The sequence below is a fragment of the Nicotiana sylvestris genome, chromosome 5, assembly GCF_000393655.2.
Source record: "Nicotiana sylvestris chromosome 5, ASM39365v2, whole genome shotgun sequence".
Classification (NCBI taxonomy): domain Eukaryota; kingdom Viridiplantae; phylum Streptophyta; class Magnoliopsida; order Solanales; family Solanaceae; genus Nicotiana; species Nicotiana sylvestris.
Genome location: NC_091061.1, coordinates 114652466 through 114670465, shown reverse-complemented (window position 1 = coordinate 114670465; position 18000 = coordinate 114652466).

Here is an 18000-nt window from a genome sequence, read left to right as displayed (position 1 = left end):
TAAGGTATATAGCATTAAGGAAAGATTTAGTCGATGTCGACCAGGAAGCAGCGAGATTCATGGTCGGGATGCCCACGATGACCGAGGTCGAGCACCGTTGACGGAATAGTAACGGCTAGTTTTTGAAATAGGATATTAAATAGAATACTCTAGTGAATATTCTCTGCATTTATACAATTAGGGTTTATTAGGGACATGTCTCATATAAATAGAAAAAAGAGATAATGGTGTAGGGCATGTAATATTCACTTGATAAGAACACTGTTCAGAAGAAGATTCTCTCTCTCTAACAAAAATACAAACTTTACCTTTTCATCAATATTCTCACTCATATTATTCCATACTTTTCCATCAGATCCAAGAATAGTTCGAACACTCTGGGATTTGTCTGTCACCCATCATTGTCAGGAGGAACAATCATCTAATTCGTTCACTATTGGGTGAATAACTCCTCCTATTTACTTAAATGCTATTTATTATTATTTATTGTTAGTTACTCCTCTATTACTGCTCATACCTTTTGGAATATTTAATGTGTGTTATTTTCATCTCCCACTAACTCAATCCCACGTTATCCGTACTTCAAGATCTATATCTAGAGATATTACCATTAAATAGGTTTAACCCTTTATTACGTAAGATTAATCGTTTAACCGAAAGTTAACACTTTTTGGTCAAATAATTTGGCGCCGTCTGTGGGAATTTTCTAGTTAAATTTTTGGTTTCCTATAGATCTACAACTAAACAGATTGCTAACGTAAAAAAAAGACCAAGAACAAAACTCCCTTTTTCTTTGTATACACAGATCTAATATGGCAGGTAACAGAGAAGAAAGAGCGAGAATAATGAGTGGCCTCCCAACCAACCTCGTGAACATCATCAATGAGAGCTTTGAAGTAGTGGACGAGGAGGTGACACCCAATGTCTCGCCCAAGCAAGGCAGATCACCCCCTCCTCACTGTAGAATCACGAAATCTCATGGTAAGGAAGCCTCCACATCCGTGATAGAGGAGGCGCTGCCAGCAGTAAAAAAGGATCCTTGAGGCTTGGTTAACTACACGCTAACCAGTGTCCTCCATAAGCCCATTCGGGATGCGTCCACAGAAAGCGCAAGGACCTGTGTTATACCACCAGCAGACGAGCAACATGATCAACTACCTCATTTTCCTACAACGACATGTATCACTCACAATGTTGTTAACAATGCAGGTGATGACACTCTCACGACCATTCTGAAAAGGATAGAGGAAATGGAAAATGAGAACAAGGTACTTCGGGACCAAATGAGAGAACACCGGGAAAGGGTCGATAAGATACCAGGTGCCCCAAAGCTCTTGCTAAAGAAAGATGTTGGTCTGTTCGTCGAGCAGCCATATAGTGATAATGCTGCCCTACACGCCATACTAAAAACCTTTAAAATGCCACCTTACCTGAAAATGTATAATGGCACGAACGACACTGAAGACCATATGACTCACTACGTCACCGCCGTGAAAGGCAATGACCTCGCCAAGGAACAAGTATCCTCCATCTTGTTGAAAAAGTTTAGGGAGACCCTCACCGGAGGAGCATTAACATGGTATTGTCAGTTGCCCGCATGTTCCATTGAAATATTCGAAGAAGTGGCGGACAAGTTCGTAATGGCCCACTCTAGGCCAAGAAGCCAGAGGCGAGAGTAGACGACATATTCGTATCAAACAGCCTCCGGGAGAGGGATTAATGGATTTCCTTGCCCGATTCAACCGAGTAAGAATGTCCTTACCGAATGTATCGGAAGGGATGGTTGTCGCAGCTTTCCAGAATGGGCTGAGCAGAAATGGTTCAAGGGAAACAAGAAAGTTATTAAGTCGGCTTATGAAGTACCCCCCCCCCCAACGACTTGGGATGAAATATACAACGCGTATTGTGTCAAAGTTTTAGCAGAAGAGGATGACCCATATAGGCCGACTCATCGACTGATCTCGATACAAGTCGAACCCAGAAAAGATCGAAGAAATGATATCAGGAGGGACCTCGCAACTCCACGACCCAATAAGGAGCGACATCTACCGTATTTCAGAACCGCCATTGCATCCTCTTCCCGTCACGAAGAGGGCCCACCCCGATCAAGAGAAGGGACTCACCGGAATGAAAGAGGTATGCACCCCTATTATCCGCTCACAATTTTTATGTGTCACCTACAGAAATAGTCTACTCCTTGGAGAAGCTCGGGACTAAGGTGAAGGGGCCACAAAAGATAAGGTCAGACCCGAATACCAGAAATTCAGATGCCCTTTGCGAGCTCCATCAAGAGCGAGGACATAAAATCGAGGATTGCACCGCCCTAAGATAGGAGGTTGTAAACATGCTACGACAGGGATACCTCAAAGAGTTACTGAGCGATCGAGGAAGGGCCGATTTTTTCAGAGGACGTGAACAACATCAAGGACTGCCGAAACCGCCCTCACCAACCCACACCATCCACATGATCATTGGTGGCGGCAACGATGCTTCTATCAACAGTGTGAAATTCACCACAACTCACAAACTCAAACGGTCGATCACCCATGAACGGTATGATGAACTCGAAGAAAGTATCATCCTCGATAATTCAGATACCAATGGTTTGGTTTTCCCTCACTATGATGCCCTTGTTATCACTTTACGAATTTAGATACTGATGTGAGACGCATTATGGTAGACTATGGAAGCGGCGCATGCATTATCTACCCTCGAGTACTTGCACAAGTGAGACTCGAGGATAAAATAGTGTCGTGTTGCATCACGTTACGGGTTTTAACAATGCAGTTGAGCGGACATCCGGCGAGATCACACTCCCCGTCCTAGCTGGTGGCATCACTCTGGAAACCACATTTCATATCATTGACCAAGACACAGCATACAACGCCATAATTGGACGGCCATTGATATATACCATAAGAGTTATCCCCTCCAGTTTATACCAAGTCATCAAATTCCTAACTCCATGGGGAATATTTAGTATACGAGGGGAACAACGCACATCTCAGGAATGCTACTGTATCACTTTAGACTATACAGTCCCTCAACAAACGAAGGACAAAGAAAAAGAGGCATAGTAATCAATAGGGTCGATGTCGAATGAGGACATCATCAAAGACCTCGATGTGGTTGAAGCCGCGGAATCGACCATAGAAGACCTTGACCCCCTCCAATTAGATAGCAACAATCATAGCAAGAAGCTTACATCGGCTGTAAACTTCAGGAACCAAGTAAGTTTCGTTAATTCTTGACTACTAACGCGGACCTGCTTGCTTTTAGCCATGAGATATGACAAGCGTTCCAAAGGAAATCTCTACAAACAAATTGAACATTGATCTATTCCACCCCCACCCCCCGGTGAGACAGGTCCGTTGCAAGTTCAACTTCACAATCAATGATGCAGTATGCGAAGAGGTTGAAAAATTATTTGAAAATGGCTCAATCAGGGAGTCAAAATATCCCCCAATGGGTCGCCAATATGGTCATGGTGAAAATAAAAACTCGAAAGAGACGAATGTGCGTGGACTTTACAGATTTGAATAAAGCATGCCCTAAAGATTCATTTCCATTATCTCATATCGACCAACTCATCGACGCAACAGCCGGGCATGAACTGCTGAGTTTTTTGGATGCCAACTCAAGCTATAATCAGATCCTCATGGAAGAGGAGGATCAGGAGAAAACGACTTTCATCACCCATTAGGGGACGTACTGCTACAGAGTCATGCTTTTCGAACTAAAAAATACAGGGGTAACGTACCAAAGGTTAGTGATAAAGATGTTCAAAGACCAACTCGGCAAGATGATGGAAGTCCACATAGACGACATGTTGGTCAAGTCATATGAGCTTTTGGGTATGTTTACTCCTCAGATGAGAGAGAAGATATTTTCATATGATTCAGAATATAGCCTCATCGGCCTAAGTTGAGGGTTACCCCTCCAGAGTTTACAGTTACAAAGTGGTACGTTTGGGCCGAGTATGTAACCGGGTGCCGGCCACGCCTCGTCAGGCTTGGGGCATGACAAAAGGAAAGAAGATTACATCGACCACTTGAGAGATACCTTCGACATACTCAGGCAATATGGAATAAAACTGAACCCCGAAAAGTGTGCATTCGGTGTGGCCTCAGGAAAATTCTTGGGCTTACTAGTATCACAGAGAGGTATCAAGGTCAACCCTGACCAAATCAAAGCCATCGAAGGGATACCAGAGCACTCGACCACAAAAAAAAGGTTTAGAGGTTGACTGGCCGTATTGCCGGCCTTTCAAGGTTCATTTCGCGATCATCTGATAAGTGCCACAAATTCTTCGGCGTACTCAAAAATGATAGCGACCTCCAATGGACCTCTAAGTGTTCCCAAGCCCTGAAGGAGTTGAAGGCTTACTTGTCGTCACCACCACTGCTTTCAAAACCAGAAGGAGGGAACGACTCCTCGTCTACCTCGTTGTATCCAGAGTAGCTGTGAGTGTGGTCCTGGTCCGAGAAAATAAAGGTACGCAATCTCCCATCTATTACATTAGCAAAACCCTACGCTAAGACGAAATACCCACACCTCGAAAAACTGTCCATGGCCTTGGTCATAGCTTCACGAAAGCTTAGACCATATTTATAGTGCCACTCCATCTCGGTAGTCACGATTTTCCCCCTAAGAAGTATTTTGCATAAACCCGAGCTATCGAGAAGGTTGGCCAAATGGGCCATAGAACTAAGCGAGCATGATATCATATATCAACGACGAACAATGATAAAGTCACAAGTTCTTGCTGACTTCGTCGCCAACTTTAGCGCAAAAATAATGCTTGAAGTCAAAAAAGAAGTCGTCCATGCTTCTCCCCTAACACAGGACCTCTGGGTCCTGTACGCCGATAGTGCTCGTAACGCGTCAGGATCTGGACTAGGACTCGTACTCAAAGTTCCAATCGGTGAAGTGATTCCCCAGTCCATAAGACATGACTAACAACAAGGCCGAGTATGAGGCCGTAATTTCAGGGTTAAATCTAGCACTTAAATACGGACCGAGACGGTTAAGACTACGCAGCGATTCTCAACTCGTTGTCAACCAAGTCACAAGGACTTTCCAGATCAAAGAGAAAATGTTACAGAAATACCAAACCAAGATCTGTAAGCTGCTACCCGAGTTTGATGAATGTCAACTCGACCAAATCCCCCGAGCATAGAATATCGAGGCGGACGGCCTCGCCAAACTAGCAGCATCCACCAAAACATCACAACCGAAGAAAGAAAATGTGTTCCACCTCCTCAACTCATCGATAGATCAAATCGAGGTAAGAAACGTAAACCTGACTTGGGACTGGCGCAACCGTATTATTACAGATTTGCAGGATGGCGTACTCCCAGATGATAAAAAAGAAACCAAGAAATTGTGAACGCAAGCAACCAGGTTCAACATCATTCATAACGACCTATACAAGAGGACGTATGGCGGCCCCCTTGAGAAATGCTTAGCCCCAAATTAGACGCGGCGCGTCCTTGAAAAAGTCCACGAAGGCCACAACGGAGCTTATTCCGACAATCGAGCTTTGGTCAGATGCCTCATACAGGGAGGATATTACTGGCCCACCATGAAAAAAGAGGTCTCATATTTCGTGAAAAAATGCAAGCAGTGCCAAAAGTACGCCCCAATGATCCACCAAGCAGGCGAGCACCTCCACTCAGTCACTTCCCTTTGGCCATTCATCAAATGGGGAATGGACATCTTGGGCCCCTTCCCGGCGGGGCGAGGTAACGTACGATTTCTTTTGGTTTTAACGGACTACTTTTCTAATTCTAAGCAGGAGCATTCGCCCAAATATGTAAACACGAAGTGATCGCCTTCATATGGAAAACATCGTATGTCGTTTTGGCCTCCCCAAAGAGATCAGTCGCGACAACGGACCCCAATTTACAAGAAAAAAGGTCACCGAATTTTTTGAAAAATGGCATATCAAAAGAATACTCTAAACACCGTATCACCCTGCGGGTAACGGGTAAGCGGAGTCCTCCAACAAATTGATACTGAACATCATGAAGAAAAAACTTGAAGACGACAAGGGGCTATGGCCGGAATTACTACTAGAAGTACTTTGGGCCTACCGAACAATGTCAAAGATGAGTATAGGAGAGACGCCTTACTCATTAGTCTATGGGACTGATGCTGTAATACCGGTCGAAGTTGGAGAGCACAGTCTGAGATACTCCTACGAGAGCGGGCCAACGAATGACGAAAGTAGAAGGCAAGAGCTCGACAAAGTCAAGGAACAAAGGGATATGGCCTACATAAGGATGATCGCCGAAAAACAACAGGCAGAAAGCTATTATAACAAAAAGGAAAAGGTCAGACCACTCAAAGTCGGGGATTACACGCTCAAATCTAAAACACAAGCAAGCAAAGACACACGGGAAGGTAAACTGGGAACAAATTAGTACGGCCCATATAAAATCACAGCAACAGCAAACAAAAGGATTCTAACTAGAAACAATGGAAGGAAAACTACTACTAAACAACTAGAATATCACCCACCTCAAGCACTTCAACTTTTAAGAAAAAGCGTCTTCCAAGTCGTACTCATTTTTCCCTCACTTGAGTTTTATCCCAATTCGGTTTTCTTAAGGAGGTTTTTAACGAGACAATAAAAGAGACACTTTCAGGTTGAAGTGCAAACACACGGAAGCACAGGATGGCTAGTTCATTGCTCGACCTCTCAAGACTTCTCCAGCTCGACCAATAAAGGGATTAAATATATCGGGACTGGGACTGGAACGCCAGCCGACGCCCGAAAAAATATGTAAATTTTCCAAGTGTATGAACAAAGCATAAATACATGAAGTTCATTTGTATTGATCCAAATGTACAACCAAGGCAACGTCGCCTAAAATTTCACAACATCGACAAAGGTTGCACCAAGAGGCGTGCCTAATCGGCCCACGACCATAACTAAGTATTGGTTATATTCGACCTCGTTTGAATCAACACCTAATCGGCCCACGGCCATAACTAAGTATTGGTTACACTCGACCTCGTTCGAATTAACACCTAATCAGCATTCGGCCATAAATAAACACACGATATGCTCGACCTCGTTCGAACTAACATCTACTGGCCCTCAGCTATGATCAAACTTGGGTTTTGCTTCAACCTCATTATTACGACTAAGGAAACTAAGACAACCAAGCAACAAAATCAAAAATCATACAAAATCGAACATAAGAAAAAGAATCAGGTACAAATAACAAAACTAGTATTTCATACTTAGAATATTTTTACAAAGGCTCAAAAAGACGCCCACAAAACGCACAAGTTTATGACAAAATTAAAAGAAGGAAAAGGCAAGCTACTAATCGCCGCCAGGCCCAGTAGTGTCGTCGTCCTGATCACCTAGGTCATCCACATCTGCCCCTTCACCATCACCATCGCCCTCAGGATACTCGTCCTCATACCAGGCGTCCTCTTCAATACGATCCATGACCACATCCTCCTCGTCATCGCTGGCCTTCAATGTAGCAGGATCATAGCCACAAGCGACCGCAGCTCCACGTGCCTTAACACAAGCATCTTCGAAAATGGTTTCTGGAAGGGTTCCGGCCCTCATCAAATCTCTAAATATATCTAGCTGGGCCTCGGCGTGAATACACTCCCTATACAAATGCCGAGGAATATTAGAAGTGCAGGAAGAGGATGGTCGAGCCAGTAATTGTGCCTTTTCGGCCTCAAGAGCGGCAACTCGATCACAAAGGCCAGAAGCTTCTTTCTCCAACTCTCCAATTCGTTCATCAAGCCGCTCTTCTTTAAGTCTGGCCGTCTCCAAGGCACTCTCCTGCTCGAAATGAAGAATACGGACCACGATCTCCATAGCCTCCGCCTTTCTCATAGACTCCGACCGAGCTGGCTCCGCCTTCTTGAGATCCGCTACCTTTTCGGCGACCTTGCCACTTAAAGCATCCGTTTTGAACTGACACTCCTCGAGCTTGGCGCGTAGTGAGATCACCTAGGCTTGGAGATCGCTGCACTAGGCCTCGACCCCCTACTAACCTCAAGTTCCTCTTCTTTATCTCTTAGCGCCCCCCTCGTGGATGCTGCATTTTTCGATGACCCTCACCAGCTCGTCATTTTTCTCCTTCAGTTCATCTCGGAGAGCTTGGAAATTGCCGCTCTTGCCAAACCACCTACAAATCTCGCGGTACTTGCCACAGTACTCATAGTATTTTTGCTCCATCTTCAGAAAGATAGCCTTACGCCTGTCCTCTCTTCGGGCACTCTCAATTTCCAAAATCATAGTCTGAAAAAGAAAGAAAAAGAAAACGGAGAGTAAGAACAAAGCCTAAAAACATTGAACCTAACAAACAAAGAACGAAGGAAGTCGAAAAGCTTACCCTGAGAGCGAGGCTAGCTATGCTCCTTGATAAAGTAGCATCATCAAACTTTTCAAGAGTCTTTCCCTCCATGTCGGAATAGAGGGGAGCGAGGGAAGGAACCACGTTCTCCGTATCCACCAACAAATCCCGATCTATAGGGACCGCAATGGTCCTTGTGGATCCCTCCAGTCTCACTTCAAGCCTGGTAGTCCCTTCAAGCGGGGTAGTACCTTCCCCTAGTCTCACCTCCTCAGCATCAAAGATCGGAGCCCGTCTCATAAGCATCCTCGGCAACGCCCTTACCTCTCCCATCAACCAGCGAAGAAGGAACATTAGCCGGTCGCGAGGACAATGGCTCATCTCGCCGTAAAGGATTAGAAACTCTCATAGATGGCTCTCCAGCTTACATCGCGATATTGGGAAGGGATACGCCCTCTGCGGCCTCAGTTGATGGTGGTATCTGAGATGACAACTCGACGTCATCTTTGAGCACTACGGTCGCCATTTCACGATCTCCCTTTACTGAATCCACAGCTCGAATGACCCCGTCACCGGCGTCTATCGATATTCTCTTATGGGAAACCAAATTCCCACCACTCGGCAACAACTCCTCTTCTTCGTCCTCTAGATGATGCAAAGTGGATACAAGGAGCTCTGCTATAGATGTAGTTAATGATCGGGCAGATTTGGCCACGGTAGAATAAGGAATAGAAGCAGACGGTCGGGCAGGCCTGGTCGGGATCACAACGGGAACCAACCCCGAAGAAGAAGAAGCCTTCCTTTTATGAAATGCAGGAGGAGGAGCCCTCGGCCTCCTCGAAGATCCTCAGACTAAAAAAGAAACATTAAAAGATTGTCACCATCAAGAATAAGTTGTTGCGGGCAAGCAACCATGAGATCAAAACAGTAGAAATGTAAAAAGATGAACTCACCGGCCAAGGAAGAAGCAGGACTGAACCTCTTGAGAAAGCTCAGCAACTCACGAATCCCCACAATGTGAGGCAGAACCCAACCAACCCATTCGGAAATGTCCCCAACCAAAGAAGGAGGCGTAGTCTTGACTGTACAAAAAAGAGATAAAATTTCAGAGCCTGCAACTAAAGATAGATAAATCAAATGTTGTTGATAAAAATAAACACTTACGAGCATGATTCCACGTCTCAGGGAAGCCGCTCGTGTTGGTTACCACATCTTCGGTTCTTAGATAAAATTAGTTGAGCCAAAACTGACGATTTGCTTTGTCGTCCATCTTCACCACAGGCATTTACCTCCTCGGAGATGAAGGTGCAACATCGTCTCCCTATAAAAGCTAGGGGCAAAGAGGTGTATCATATGGCGGAGCGTGACCCCGACCCCGGCCAACACTGCAAATTTTGTGAGCATCCTAATAAGCTTGTAGATGTAAAGAGAGAGTTGGGCCGAGCAAACACCATAGTAGCGGCTAAATTCCTCCGCCAATGGGAAAAGAAGAAGATTATAGCTGACCTGGAATGGATATGCGTAGAACACGCAATACCTGGTGCGATGGATTTGCACCAGATCACGCCCTGCCGGGACCAAATCAATGTGGGTAGGAATTTTGAATTTTGAACTAAGCTCAGCCATATAAGCCTCTTTCGTCCTTGACTCCGAGACCTCGGGCTCACATTCAGGCGCCTTCGAGAAGTCGGACCTAACCTTCTCACTACGAGGGATTATTTCCTCCACCGTGGGAAAATTTTCGTCTTCAATGGAGACAGAGACACCATCAGCGTGAAGGGGCATAAACACCGCCAAAGATATAAGGTCAGTTGCCATACCGGAATCAGAAGATACATTAGCCATGTTGTCAAGGGAGGATATTCAAGCAAAGAAGTGTTAGAAGCAGCGAGAGTCGCTAAAACAATAAGAAGATACGTGACAATAGAGGAAGAAGAGGGAGGCAAAGGATTCTGATAAGAAGAGGCACAACAATGAGGAGGAAGAAGATACATAGCTCTTTGATGCAAGGGTTTTGTAAAGATTGAAGCGTTACCCTCACACCCCTATTTATAAGAATTCAAGATTCATAACCAAGGAATTAATTCATCATTACCTAGCACTGTAACGAAGTGGTAGACTCAATCAAAAGATGTGCGTGAAACGAAGCAACGCATCGGGAAATCGCGCCATAATGATGCTTGTCGTCGTGACATCATCCTGATTTGTGGGACTTACAACCATCACACCAAAAATATTTAAAATAGACTAAGCACAAAAGCGTAACATCTTCACGTCAAGATTTGACTCACAAGTACCACATTATTCACAACTCACCCACTTACTTTAACAAAGAGGTCACTGACATTACTGTTCCTTCATGAATCATGTGCCCTCACACAACAAAAGAGAGTAGTTCTACACAATAAAATTTAAGAACACTTAGAAACTCAAGATAAAAAGAATTCATTCACTCTTAGAAATAACATTCATATGCCACAAAAGATGCACCATAGACTTGCCTGTAGTGTACTACTCTACTAATCGAGCTCATTCCATCTAGGATCAAGTAATACTTTATTTGGTTGTAATGTAGGCTGCGGGATGGGTAGGATACATTTGGATATAAGAGTGACTACACCTCCCTAAGAACTTTAATACATATACTTTAACATTCAAGCCCCATGCTTATGTCAAACCAAAACTCCACATTCACATCAATGTATATTACCCCATACTTCTTTAAGCACAATTACATCAAGAGTCACCACTTATCAAGGAATATTTTTTTTACAGCAATACAACTATTTTTCTATTTTCTTTCTTTTTCAATTCAAGTGGCTCTTACTTTTTCAAAACAGTGCACCTTTCTCCTTATTTCATTAGTTCCACTCAAAAGCCAAACCAAACACCCCACACTTTAACTTTTACATAGTTCCTAACAATTCAAGTGCTCATGAGAGGTGAAAATTTTCAAATAGATGGTTAATTCAAACAAATGGGTAAGGCTTGTAATATGGTTGCCAAAGAAACAGGATTATAGGCTCAAATGGGTAACCACGATACATAACAATTAGGCGGGTAAAATATATATATGGCTCAATAAAAAAATGCCTATATCACTTCCAAGATTGAACAAAACTACTATTTCGCTTTGCAAACACACGGGGCAAGTTCTATACATCAAATGCAATGCACAGAATAACAAGCAAACCTCACACACACATGGCACATCACTCACTCAGGATTAAACTCATCAAGACACTCTAGTCAAAGTAGTTAAGCAAAGTTAAGATCATACAATTTAAGGTACTTCTACAAGAGTCAAAAACTGAGTCTAAGTGTCACAACCAGAGTACTTATTATTCTCAAGGCATAAAGTTAACAAATATCGCTGTAATTCAATTCATCTCACACTAGCTCCTACTCCTAAAAAAATAAAACTAACTACACCTGGTTCAAACAAAACCTTTGGAAAAGAACTGCGGCACAAAGCAAAACGAAGGGGAAATTCACTACCTACAAAGAAATATTTTTTTTAGACTTAAATCCCTCAAGAAAATTGTCTAGAATATCCATTGTCGGGAAAAGTCCAATCTTTTTTTTTCGTTTTTCTAAAAAAAATAAAAAAGAATATTCAATTAAACTAACACAACTAAAACAGCATAAAAAGTCACCCAGACAATCTCCTCGCCCCACACTTAAAATTGTGCATTGTCCCCAATGCACATCATAACGAATAAGAGGGTAAAAGAAACTCCCTAGTAGCCCAAAGGCCGACGCACTAGCAGCTCATGAGGTACTTAGACTTCTCCCAGGCCTGGTCCTTCGTGTGGGTACCTCACACTTAGTTCTAACCATCTGGTTTGTTGTTGCATCCTTCCAATAGCTTTGTTTTCCATGCTCCTAGAAACTCTAAAATCGACACAACAAAAATAATACAATAATAAAAAAAATAAAAATAAAGCAGTAAAGTTGGGTTGCCAACAAACGTTTGATTTAACGTCGCGGCACGGCGCGAATCACTTTTTGCCTCCACTTCGAACTTAAAAATTGGACCCCGAGTTTTGATTCTGCTCTATGATCATGCTCCTAGGGTAGTAGAATGAATCTGACTGGCCCAATAAAACAATGTAGTATTCTGCACTTCTTGGCCTTTGGATGAGATTTATATTCCCGACTTTCTGGCAAGAAGAATTCTAGAATGTAGTCATCTTGTTCCTTACTCCTTGACTCCTCAAGTGGCTCGGACAACTCTATTTCCATATCATCATCCAAACACAATGTAGAAAAATGCTTGGAGTGTGGACCAATGCGCTCTACTACATGAATATTGGGATTGTCAACATATTCAGTATCAATGACACTAGAGTCAACTAAATATGTATCCTCAATATCCTTGGTTGACTCTAGTGTCTCTTCTACGACATCAGCATCCTTAAAATCTAGTTCGATTGATTGTTGGTGTTCTACTCTGGCCTTCTCCACTAGCACCTCAATTTCTGTATCTAATTCACGCTCTTCTTGGATACTATCCATAATATTGACATATTGAGCATTAAAAGTTTCAACTAGTTGACTCACTTGAGCCTCCAAGTTGTGAATAGTTACATCTTGCCTTTGTACCCACAGTTGTGTCTCATTATTTTTTTCTACAAGGCATTTTAGCATATCTTCGATCTTCTTCAGGTCAGCTTCCCTAGGTTCTTTGTTCCTGTTATCCTCATAAGAAAAAAAAGAACCATTAAAGTAAGGGGTTGTGGGAAGATAAGAAATATAATCACAACCATGAAAGTGACTATTTTGACCACCACACATATCACACACATTCCACACATAAGATTGAGTTGGTGCACAAAACTCGCTCTCAAGAATATTTTGATAATTTTGCCCTGGGTGGTTTCCTCCACAGTATGCATAAGGGGATCAAAAGTAGAATTACCAACATCAAAACTCTCATAATTCCAAGATGTCATGTTTCTCAAATTAATAAGTAAAACCAAAAAAATAAAAATAAAAATCAAATACAAAAAATAAAAATAAAAGTTCAAACTTGAAACCTAGCAATATGTACACCTACAGCTACAACGTTAGTTCCCCGGCAACGGTGCCAAAATTTGATCACGCCCAACTATGCCTTATAAAAAGGACTAAGCGGTCGTTGCAAATATAATCCGGTTTACAAGTCCGGAGTCAAATCCCATAGAGAACTAAGGCTTATCTACAGTTGTTCAATATTGCTAAGAAGACAAGCTTGAACAAATTCCTATGTTATAAGTATTAAGATTCTTGTATCTAATTAACTAACAAATTGAATTAGTAAATTAACAACTAAAGATACTAAGGGTTAGAGACAAGATTCAGGAGGTCTAGAGTTATGATTTTCCCTATTGTCGGAATTCTTTCCGCTATATTTTCTATAAATTCGCCTAAGTATTCTCTACCGATCATGAGCACTCTAACTGTTGTAACTCTCTCTTGAGTAACTACCACAATTTACTAGACATATTCTCCCCAATTACGCTAGCTGGCATTAAGTACGGCTCACTCGGATCGCAACTAAGGTTTCGTTATCCCTAATCCCACCTTTAAACCCTCTGTATTGATCCCTCATATACGTTAGGAATGATGTTGTTCAACAACTACCTAAATATACACTCTCTCCTGAGTAATACATACTAAATAGGCACAGTCGATTGAGAGCTCTTCAACCAACCACAATAATAATATAGTTGAACAAATAGAGAAAATATTATGGCAAATCTATATTAACGTAACAAGAAAATCATCCTTCAATAGGTTCCATCAAAACCCTAGATAATAAATTAGTTATTCATAATAGTATGCAAAACTACAATATTAGAATTCATAACCAATAATGGAAATAGGAAGAAGAAAGTGAAAAACTCGTAGAAGAATTCTTCGCCTTGCTCCTAGTGTGTTCTTGCCTCCTTGGATCGAATCCCCGGTCTCCTTAGCTTTCTTAGGTCTAAATTATGTCAAAAGTACTTAAAATACCATTTTTTCATGTATATATACCAAGTAGGGTTGGGCCCAAACAATTATACCTTCTCCTACGTGAAAAAGGACATTTTTCCCAGACAGACGTGCGCGGCTGCGGATCAACCGCGGATGGGCCGTGCACTTTTTACCCTGTTCTGTTTTGAATTTGGAAAAATGTAAAATATTAAAGTTGTATCCCTTTGAATTTGGTTTCTATCCATATATTGTGGATTCTAAATGGAGTTATTAGAGAAAACTTATGTGCATTTTACTAGACAGTGCGCAATATGCATACTCGATTCATCGTTCGTTCTTAACTATCATTCATTGATCCCCGAACACAATACCGATTTAATTTCTTGGGATTTTACTCATATTTAAAAGCTCCAAATAACTTGAATTCATTCAGTAACATATACATAGCTCGAAATCACTCCTCCAAGGCATAAAACACGCCATTAGTGCAAAACATTAGCGATTAAAACTCAAACTCAATTAAAGCGCAGTAAATTAGATTGTAATAAGTGACTAAAATATGTAATTATAGACTATCATCACCTTGCTAATTTCACATAAGTCTCACAATAGAAAGCACTACCTTGTTCAGCAATAAGGGTGGAAACTATGCTGGCACCATTTCAAACCTGGACAAAAAAGAAACATACATGTGTGTGAGTACTGCCATCTGAGGGGGCATACTAAGGAAAACTGCTATAATCTAGTTAGATATCCACCAGATTTCAAGTCCAAAAGGAGATGAGGAGCAACTAGAACTGGTAACTCCTATGCAAATCACGCTGGCTTGATGAACCACTCACAGGAGATGCAATATGTGGAGTCAATGATGCAACCAACAGTATTGGAAAACTTGGGCAATAACCACCTGTCAGGGGAGGTTTCACCTCTATTGCATCACTAGCAGCTCAGCAACAAGATCCTGCAGCCTTCTTCACACCAGAGCAGTATCAGCAAATCATTCAAATGCTTAACAAGGGATCAGACGAAGGATCCTCAACCAAGTTAGCAACTGCAAGTACAGAAACAGATCTTATGTCTGTCTATAGTGATAGAGAATAAATTGTGGATACAGATGCATCTAACCACGTGGCCTTTATCTTACAAATGCTAAAGGCATACAGATTAGTACCAAAATCATATAGGAGTAATGTGCATCTACCTGCAGTAGGTGTAGTATCAGTTACACACACAGGATTGGCCTCTATTTTTAAGAACCAAGATATATCTAACGTATTGTACATACCTGAGTTTAAGTTCAATCTCCTCTCAGTATCCAAACTCACTAAAGAACTGAAATACTTGGTAATTTTCTTTCCCGACTTCTGCATCTTCCAGGACCTCTTCAATGGACAGGTGAAGAGGATTGGTAGGGAGAAACATGGACTATATGTGTTGCAGGAGAAGCAAGTGAAGGCCTCATGTCAAGATGCTAGACAACAAGTGAATAATAACACCAGCACAGGTTCTATGAATAAGACTGGTCATGCTTACATGTCTACTATATCATATTCTAGTAGCCTATGGCATAAGAGACTAGGTCACGCACCATTAGAAGTAATAAAGAAGCATGAGTTGCTTAGACATTTAAAATCTGATACTCATCAACATTGTACTGTCTATCCCCTTACAAAACAAACAAAGTTGCCTTTTATGCTGAGTAACACTGTGTCTGCCTCTGCTTTTAATTTACTGCATTGTGATATTTGGAGACCCTACAGAGTTCCTACCTTTGATGGCAAAAGATTTTTTATCACAATAGTAGATGACTACACTAGGTTCACTTGGATATTTCTCTTGCACTCAAAGTCTGATACTATGTAGTTCTTAAGGAATTCTTTGCTAAGGTTAAAAACATTTTCGGTGCTTCTGTTAAGATACTCAGAACATATAATGGCAGTGAGTTCTTTAGCACTAATTTCAAGAAATTCCTATCCATTCTTGGGATTGAACGACAAAGTACATGTGTGTACACTCCCCAGTAGAATGGAGTAGCAGAAAGAAAACACAGAACTATCCTTGAAATAGCCAGAGCATTGAGGTTCCAGGCAGGCATCCCTCTTAGATTTTGGTGTGAATGTGTCAACACTGCTGTTTGGTGTGAATGTGTCAACACTGTTGTCTATCTACTGAACAGGCTGCCATCAAGAGTCATCAACTTCAAATCCCCATTGAGATGCTTTATTTGCATACTCCCTCTCTGAGTCATCTAAAAGTATTTGGTTGTCTCTACTATGCAGTTTTCCCTAAGTGCATGGATAAGTTTGCTTCTAAAGCCATCCCAGCAGTACTTCTGGGCTATTTTTTTTACACAAAAGGGATATAAACTATATGATCTCCAGAACAAGGCTCTCTTAGTAAGTAGAAATATTGTGTTCAAAGAAGATGTCTTTCCCTTCAAACATCTGAAGTCTACAGGTACACTTATATTTCCAGTTCTGGACCTGCTACCATCAGCTGAATCTACTGTAGATATGTCTCAAACTCTCACAAATAAGCCCAGCCTTATAAATGATTCAGCTGAGGGGGAGGTTTCATCATCTCCTCAGGTTTTTGAACAAGCTTATGCAAAAATCATCTCACATTCACCTGCAGATGTCAGTCCTTTACCTAAACATCCAACTCTATGGAGCTCAGAAGATCTAGCAGACCAAGCAAACCACCAGTGTGGCTGCAGGATTATGTCACTAAACCAGTGGGCAACTCTTGTGCATATCTTATTTCTTCCTATGTTACTTACATCTGAAACCACCCTATCAACACATGTTGGCTCTTCACTCAGCTGTATTTGAACCCAATGTGAGCACGTGATTTTTGCCTATGTGAAATACTCCTACACATTAAAGAAATGGATTTTTCCCAAATTGTTTGCAATTTTATAGGATTTTGTTAATTATTTGCATTTTTGTGCACGTCAATTCTATTAAAATCATGAAAAAAATGACAAAAATATCATGCATTGCATTTAGATTTCGTGTTCATATTTTAGGGTTAATTAGTTAATTAATTGCTTTATTAAAATAAAAATCACAAAAATATCATTCATTTACATTTTTAGCTTTAAATGCTAGAATAATATTTTTCTCTTCATTAATTTAGGATTAACTAGTTTTTGTAAATAATATAATTATATAATTAGCTTAATTTTGCAAATTAAATTAATTTAGGACTCAATTTAGGTTTTTAATTAATTAAAGAAAAAAATAACAAATAAAAGAAAATAGGAAAATGTTTGGTCTTGTTTATTCAAAATTGGGTCAATCCTTAATTTGGCCCCACTTAATTAACTAAAATACAACCAGCCCAATCCCCTAATATACTCGGTCCAGTCCCCTTAGTTCAAAACGATGCCATTTTCTTAGGTTTTAATCTCAGTCGTTGATCACCATGAATCTAACGGCTGGGAACTGATCGTTTGTTTTATATAATACTGTCTGAACTCAGACCCCCCCCCCCATAGAACCCCACTTATTTCGCTCTCCATCTCTAAACCCAACGAAACCCTAGCCGCCCCTTATCCCCTCGCCGGCTCCGCCTTTTACGCCGTCCGAAAATCGCCCTACAACGGCGGAGCTTCACCAAATCGCTCCAAATTCATACCCCGTAATCCTAATGCCTTCCCAAACACTATCCCACTATCCATTTCCCCAAAATCTCCACCCAAATCCAT